Below are 8,497 nucleotides of genomic sequence, written 5' to 3'. Positions count from 1 at the left end.
AGCCAGGCCTGTTGGCCTCACAGGTCACATCACACTACACAGACGTGGGAACACACGAGGGGCAATGTAACCCGGGACAGGAGGAAACCCACAGCCGCTCACAGCTGGTGTGGGGAGAGTTACACACCCTACACGCACTCCCCGGGACCAGCTCCCAGACCCAGGGCAGAGAAAACCCACATCCAATACACGGGGACTCCTGCCTGGCAGGTGTCACCCTAAGTACCCACACGGGCAGGCACCTTACAGGGACACACTCTCACACTCCTGGCAGAGCCATCTATCTGTCACCCTCGCATTCCTGCACCCCTGAATGGGGGTGCTGGCACCACCCCATGCTCGTTTAGCTGAGGAACCACCGTGGAGGCAGTTGTTTTGCCACCACTTGATCTGGACTTCTTAAATAATAATAATAATAAAAAGGTGGAATTGAATTTCAAAAATATATATATATATATTTGATTATTTATTTGGCTGCATAGGGTCAGAGGGAAAGAACCTGCATACAGTGTGGGAGACCTGGGTTCAATTCCTGGGTTGGGAAGATCCCCTGAAGAAGGCAATGGCAACCCACTCCAGTATTCTTGCCTGGAGAATCCCGTGGACTGAGGAGCCTGGCGGGCTATAGTCCAGAGCGTAGCAAAGAGTTGGACAAAACTGAGCAGCTAACATAGGGTCTCAGTTGTGGCACGTGGAAACTTTGTTCTGGCATGCAGGCTCCTTATTGTGGCGCAGGGATGCTAGAATGTGTGCAGAGGCTCAGTAGTTGAGGTTCATAGTCTTAGTCCCCCTGCCGTATGTGGGATCTTAGTTCCCTGACCAAGAATTAAACCTAAGTCCCCTGCAACGGAAGGTGGATTCTTAACCACTGGACTACCAGGGAAGTTCCCTTAACCATTTTTAAGTGTCCAGTTCAGTGGCCTTGCGTACATTCATACTGTGTAATCATTACCACCATCATTTCTAGATCTTTTTTCACTTTGTAAAATGAAAATACACTAAACAATAACCTCCCATTTTCCCCTTCCCCTAACTCCTGGAAACCACCATTATACTTTCTTCTTTACGATTTTGACTACTTTAAGTACCTCATGTAAGTGGGATCATACAGTATTTGTCATTTTGGGTTTTTTTGGCTTCACTAGGTCTTTGTTGGGGTATGCTAGATCTTTAGTTGTGTCATTTGAACTTCAGTTGCAGCATGTGGGATCTAGTTCCCTGACCAGGGATTGAACCCAGGCTCTCTGCATTGGGAACTCAGATTCTTAGCCACTGGACCACCATGGATGTCCCAGTATTTGTCTTTTAGTATCTGGCTTATTTCACTCAGCAGAATTCTTCAAGGTTCATCTGTGTTGTGGCATATGTCAGGATTTCCTTCCTTTTTAAGAGTGGATAATGTTTCACTGTATGGATGAATTGCAGCACGCCAGGCCTCCCTGTCCATTACCAACTCCCAGAGTCCACCCAAACCCATGTCCATCGAGTTGATGATGCCATCCAACCATCTCATCCTCTGTCGTCCCCTTCTCCTCCTACCCTCAATCTTTCCCAGCATCAGGGTCTTTTCAAGTGAGTCAGCTCTTCGCATCAGATGGCCGAAGTATGGGAGTTTCATCTTCAACATCAGTCCTTCCAAAGAGCTCCCAGGGCTGATCTCCTTTAAGATGGACTGGTTGGATCTCCTTGCAGTCCAAGGGACTCTCAAGAGTCTTCTCCAACACCACAGTTCAAAAGCATCAATTCTTCGGCGCTCAGCTTTCTTTATAGTCCAACTCTCTCGCATCCATACATGACCACTGGAAAAACCATAGCCTTGACTAGATAGACCTTTGTTGGCAAAGTGATGTCTCTGCTTTTGAATAAGCTATCTAGGTTGGTCATAACTTTCCTTCCAAGGAGTAAGCATCTTTTAATTTCATGGCTTCAGTCACCATCTGCAGTGATTTTAGAGCCCCCCAAAATAGTCTCTCACTGTTTCCATTGTTTCCCCATCTATTGGCCATGAAGTGATGGGACCGGATGCCATGATCTTCGTTTTCTGAACGTTGAGCTTTAAGCCAACTTTTTCACTCTCCTCTTTCACTTTCATCAAGAGGCTTTTTAGTTCTTCTTCACTTTCTGCCATAAAGGTGGTGTCTTCTGCATATCTGAGGTTATTAGACATCTGTATATCTTTGGTGAAATGCCTATTCAAGACTTTTGCTGGTTTTGGATTGGTGTTGTTTCCATGTGCTTTTGTCCTTGAGATGTGAGTTTAAAATTTTAGACATTAATTCTTTACCAGATTTCAAAATTTTTCCCCTATTTCATGGGTTGTCTTTTCACTCTCTTGACGGTGTCCTTTCATGCACAAAATTTTTTAATTTTGATTGTCAGTTTAATTTTTGTTGCCTGTGCTTTTGATGTCTTATTAAAGTATCATTGCCAAATATAGGAACATGAAAATTCCCTCTGTGTTGTCTTCCAAGAGTTTTATAGTTTTACCTCTTAAGTTTAGATCTTTGATCAATTTTGAGTTAATTTTTGTATATTGTGTGAGATAAGTGTCTAATTCTAATTGTTCCTATACCATTTATTGAAAATACTGTTCTTTTCCCATTGATGGTCTTTGGACCATCCAACTTTGGTCCCAAGGTTGAACTTTGGGTTCAAATCAATTGATGCTAGATACATGGTTTTATTTTTGGTCACTCAATTCTATTCCATTGATCTGTGTGTTTGCTTTTTTCCTAGTACCAAATTGTCTTTATTATCATTGCTTTGTAATAAATTTGAAATGGGAAAGTGTGTTGTTTTGGCTATTCTTGGTTTTCTGTGCGAATCTTAGTGTTAGCTCATCAATTTCTACAAAGTAGATAGAGATGGTATTGAATCTGTAGATCAGTTTGGGAGTATTGTATATTAACTGTTAGTTCTGATCAGAACATGGGATGTTTTTTCCAGTTATTTAGATCTAGTTTAACTTTTTTTTCAACAGCATTTTGTAGTTCTCAGGGTATAAGTTCTATATGTCTTTTGTTAAAATTTTGCCTAAGTATTTTATTCCTTATGATGGTATCGTAATGCTATTTTTAATTTCATATTTAGATTGTTCATTGCAAATGTATAGAAGTATAATTTATTTTTATTGATCTTTTACAACTTTGCAGAACTTATTTATTAATTCTAATATTTTTTTTAGTGGATACCTTAGGAATTCCTATATACAAGTTCATTCCATCTGAAAATGGAGATCATTTTACTCCTTTCTTTTCAATCTAGATATCTTTTATTTCTTTCTAATTGTCTTGGCTAGAACCTCTAAGATAATGTTGATTAGAGGTAGCAAGAGTGAACATTCTTGTCTTGTTCTAAATCTTAGTGGGAAAGCATCTAATTTTTTACTGTTAAGTGTGATGTTAACTGTGGTCTTTTTCATAAAAGTCTATTATGGGGTTAATTCCTTTATATTCCAAGTTTGTTGAGTTTTTTAATCATAAAAAAGTATTGGATGTGATGTCTTATATTACTGATGTGATGTACCATATTAATTGGTTTTCAGATATAAAACCAACCTTGCATTAGTAGAATAAATCCCAGTTGATCATAGTGAGCAAATCTCTTTTTATTAATTAATTATTTTATTTATTTATGTTTGGCTGCACTGGGTCTTTGTTGCTGTGCATGGGCTTTCTCTGGTTGTGGCAAGTGTGGGCCCCTCTCTAGTTGTGATGCACACACTTGTCATTGTGGTGGCTGCTGTCGTTGCAGAGCACAGGCTCTCGGTGCAAATGTTCAGTAGTTGCATTGTGCAGTCTCAGTAGTTGTGGCTCACAGGCTTAGTTGCCCTGCAGCATGTGGGACCTTCCCCATTCAGGGATGGAACCTGTGTCCCCTGCACTGGCAGGCAGATTCTTAACTACCAGACCACCAGGGAAGCCTGAACAAATCTTTTTATAAAATGCTAAATTTTGTTGAGGATTATTGTGCGTGCGTGCTTGCTTAGTCACTTCAGTCGTGTCCTACTCTCTGCGACCCCGTGGACCATGGCCTGCAAACTCCTCTCTCCATGGGATTCTCGAGGCAAGAATACTGGAGTGGGTTGCCATTTCCTTCTTCAAGGATTATTGTAACCATATTCATAAGAGATATTGATCAGTAATTTTCTTTTCTTATGATGTCTTTGTTTTTGGCATAAGAGTTATATTGGTCCCATGAAATGACTTGGGAAATATTCTCTCAACTTCTATTTTTTGTTTAAAACTTTTTAAAAATTATTTTATTTTGGTCATGCTATGTGGCATGAAGGATCTTAGTTCCCTGACCCAGAATTGAGCTTGTGCTCTCTTCAGTGGAAGCATAGAGCCCTAACCACTGAACTGCTAGAGAATTCCTTCTCCTTTTTTTGTGTTCTGTTTTTTAGAATAGTTTTTGAAGAATTGTTATGAATTCTTTATATGTTTGGTAGAATTCAGTGATGAAGCCATCTGAGCCTGGGCTTTTCTCTGTGGGAAGTTTTTAAATTACTATTTCAACCTCTTCACTGACTTAGATAAACTCAGATTGTCTATTTCTTCTTGAGCCAGTTTTGGTAGTTTGTGTCTTTCTGGGAATTTGTCCATTTCATCTAATTTATAGATTTTTGGCCTACAATTCATAGAATTCTTTTATGATTTTTTAAATTTCTCTAAGGTAAATGGTAATGTCCTTTCATTTCTGATACTGGTAATTTAAGTCATCTTTGTTTTTATCTTGGTTAATATTGCTAAATGTATATCAATTGTGTAGATCTTTTTGAAGGATCAGCATTTGGTTTCACTGATTTTCAGTGTTTTTTTTAGTCACTATTTTCATAATGTCTGCTGTATTCTTTATTATTTCCTTTTTTGCTTGCTTTAGGTTTAGAGTACTCTTCTTCCAGTGTGTTGAGGTAGAAGTTTAGGTTACTGATTTGTGATCTCTCTCTTTTTATTCATTTATTTATTTTTGGCCATGCTAGGTCTTTGTTGCTACGTGTGGGCTTTTTCTAGTTGCGTGAACAGAGACATATTCTCCAGTTGCTGTGTGCAAACTTCTAATTGTGGTGGCTTCCTTTTTTGCAAAGGACGGGTGCAAAGGCACACAGGCTTCAGTAGCCGCGGCTCACAGAGTCTAGAGCAGGGGCTCAGTAGTTGTGGGGCACAGGCTTAGTTGCCCAGAGGCATGTGGAATCTTCCCGGATCAGGGATAGAACCTGTGTCCCCTACACTGGGAGATCAATTCTTTAGCAATGGACCACTAGGGAAGTCCTCTCTCCTTTCTTAATAACTCCATTACAGTTGTAAATTTCCTTCTAAGCACTGCTTTAATTGCATTTAACAAGTTTTGGTATGTTGTGTCTTGATTTTCATTCATCTCAAATAACTTCCTGATTTCCCTTTTGATTTCTTCTTAGACCCATTATTGTCTGGGAGCTCAATGTTTAATTTCCATGTATTTGTGAATTTCCCTTTTTTTTTTTTTTCCTGCAGTTGATTTCTAATTTCTTTTTATTATAGTGGAAAATATATCTTGAGTTATTTCTAGCCTTTTAGATTTACTGAGGTTTTTTTTTAAAGGCCTAGTATAATATCTATCCTGGAGACTGTTCCCTGTTCCTTGAGAAGAGTATATATTCTGTTGTTGGAGGGTTTTATAGTTGTTTGTAAGGTCTAATTTTAGTGTTGTTGTTCAATCTTTATTTTATCTCATTAAATGAGGGTTTGTTTTATCTGTAATTGAAAGTGGTGTATTGGATTCTCCAAATTTGATTGTTGAGTTGTGTATTTCTTCTTTCATTTCTGTCCATTTTTTGTTTCATGTATTTTGATGATCTGCTCTTAGATGCATTTATGTTTGTAACTGTTATCTTCTGATGTGCTGATATTTTTATCATGATGCTATATCCTTCTGTGTCTCTAGTAAACTCTTTTTGTTTTAAGGTCTGTTTTGTATGATATTATTAATATTATAGCCATTTCAACTTTCTTGTGGTTGCTGGGTTTTTTTTTTTTTTTTGACTGGGAAAATAACTTTATTTTGTTTGAGGCAGTGGGCAAGGGACCAGTCTCAGAACTTCTGGAACCACTTCATGGTTCCAGCAGCCTTGGTGGCCTTGAGCATGTTGAAGCACACAGTCTTGCTCAGCACTCACCCACTGTGACAATGTTGCTGATCTGGACGTCCCTGAAGCAGGGGGAAAGGTGCACGGACATGTTCTTATGGTGCTTCTCAAAGTGGTTGTAGTGAAGGTAGTCTCGGCAGATGACAGTTGTCCTCTGCATCTTCATTTCTGTCACCGCACCAGACAGGATCTGCCCTCCAATGGAGACAATACCAGTAAAAGGGCATTGTTTGTCAATGTAGGTGCCTCGATGGCCTCATTTGGAGTCTTGAAGCCCAGTCCAATGTTCTTGTAGTATGGAGGGAGCTTTTCTTTGCCAGTTTCCCCAGGCAGGACCCTCTTCTTATTTGAAAGATGGTCGGTTGCTTTTGGTTCCCACATTCATCTTCCAAGTTGTCTGAAAAAAGGCCCTGTTTTTCTAAATGCCCTCAGTTGCTCAGTCATGTCCCTCTGTCTGCGACCCCATGGACTGTAACCTGCCAGGCTCCTCTGTCCGTGGAATTTTCCAGGCAAGAATATTGGAGTGCTGGGATGGGTGGCCATTTCCTTCTCCAGGGAATCTTCCCAACCTAGGGATCCAACTGTGTCTCTTGTGTCTCCTGCGTTGGCAGGCAGATTCTTTACCACTCTGTCACCTGGGAACTCCTTCCTACCCCTTTAAAAAAATATAGACAGTTGGAAATCTATATTTTTAAAATATTTATTTATTTGGCTGCACCAGGTCTTAGTTGCATCATGTGGGATTTTCCATCTTTGTTGTGGCATGTGAGTTCTCTAGTTGTGGCACTCGGGATCTTTAGTAGTGGCATGCCAAATACACAGTACTGCTTCCCCATTTAAATAGATTTCATAACTCTGCTTGGTTGCCTGGCCCTTGGTATCAAGCCATTCTGTCTCTCTTTTTAAAAAAAATTATTTTTATTATTTTTGGCTGTGCTGGGTCTTCGTTGCTGCATGGTCTTTTTTTCTAGTTCCAGTGTGTGAGCTTCTCATTGCAGTGGCTTTTCTTGTTGTGGTTGCTATCCAACCATCTCATCCTCTGTCGTCTCCTTCTCCTCCTGCCTTCAATCTTTACCAGCATCAGGGTCTTTTCCAATGAGTTGGCTCTTTGCATCAGATGACCAAAGTATTGGAGTTTCAGCTTCAGCATCAGTCCTTCCAATGAATATTCACGACTGATTTCCTTTAGGATGGACTGGTTGGATCTCCTTGCAGTCCAAGGGACTCTCAAGAGTCTTCTCCAACACGACAGTTCAAAAGCATCAATTCTTCGTCGCTCAGCTTTCTTTATAGTCCAACTCTCACATCCATACATGACCACTGGAAAAACCATAGTTTTGACTAGACGGACCTTTGTTGGCAAAGTAATGTCTCTGCTTTTTAACATGATGTCTAGGTTGGTCATAACTTTTCTTCCAAGGAGCAAGCGTCTTTTAATTTCATGGCTGCAGTCACCATCTGCAGTGATTTTGGAGCCCCCCAAAATAAAGTCAGCCACTGTTTCCAATGTTTCCCCATGTGTCTGCCATGAAGCGATGGAACCTGGTACCATGATCTTAGTTTTTTGAATGTTAAGCTTTAAGCCAACTTTTTCACTCTCTTCTTTCACTTTGAACAAGAGGCATTAGGTGATTGGTTAGGGCAGTATAGGGTGGCTACTGGGGTGGGCATTTTTACTTCATTTGCAGTCAGGAAGCCTGTTGGTGATGATCGGGGGAGGGGGGGACTTTGGCAATGGTTACAATTGGGTTTAGTCAGTTCTGGAGGTGGCCTTGGTTCTGGGCTCTGTGTCTGTGGCCTTGGTGCAAGGTGTCACAGCTCTGACCTTGGGGCAGGACTCTACATTCCCCCCACCTCTTTATCTATGGATCAAATCTTTGGCCCTTTAGTACCCTGCTCATGTCTAACTGACTGACTATCCCCATCTTGGGTCATGAGGACCCAGGTCATTGGGGAAAGGGGCAAAGACTGCTCTCTGGCTTCGTTAGACTGGACAGGGGCACTGTGGGGTCTTGGTTCCCAGGGGCATTGTGGGTCCTGGGTCTCAATGCCCACTCTCTTTCAGGGTGCATTTATGGAGGGAGATGAAAGTCCACAAAATGACATAGCAGTTTGTTCTAGCATGTGTCAACTGGCTGATATCCTTATCGTAACAGCATCTGGAAATTCATTTGTTGTTTTTTGAAAGAAATAAACTTAACAAGAAGGTTAAAGATGACCTGAAGATTAATAGAGGTAGAAAAGCTGCCAAGGGGCCCAGAAGAGGGGCTAGCCAAGAGACCAGGACCATACATTCATCTATGATGTTAGTGTTTCTTTAGGTATGAGAAGATGCAAGAACTGGGGCTCATGAAAATACTTACCTGAAAACAT

At 40.7% G+C, this 8,497-nt stretch overlaps 1 pseudogene; it reads right to left on the bottom strand.

Moving 5' to 3' along the window:
* Positions 1–6,002: 6,002 nt before the first annotated feature.
* Positions 6,003–8,497, bottom strand: LOC147369070 (small ribosomal subunit protein uS17 pseudogene; annotated as a pseudogene).

This window comes from Bos grunniens, chromosome 7 (assembly GCF_055505025.1).
Source record: "Bos grunniens cultivar Pamir isolate PY7600 chromosome 7, Bosgru_T2T1.0, whole genome shotgun sequence".
Classification (NCBI taxonomy): domain Eukaryota; kingdom Metazoa; phylum Chordata; class Mammalia; order Artiodactyla; family Bovidae; genus Bos; species Bos grunniens.
This window is presented reverse-complemented; position numbering and strand designations above follow the sequence as displayed.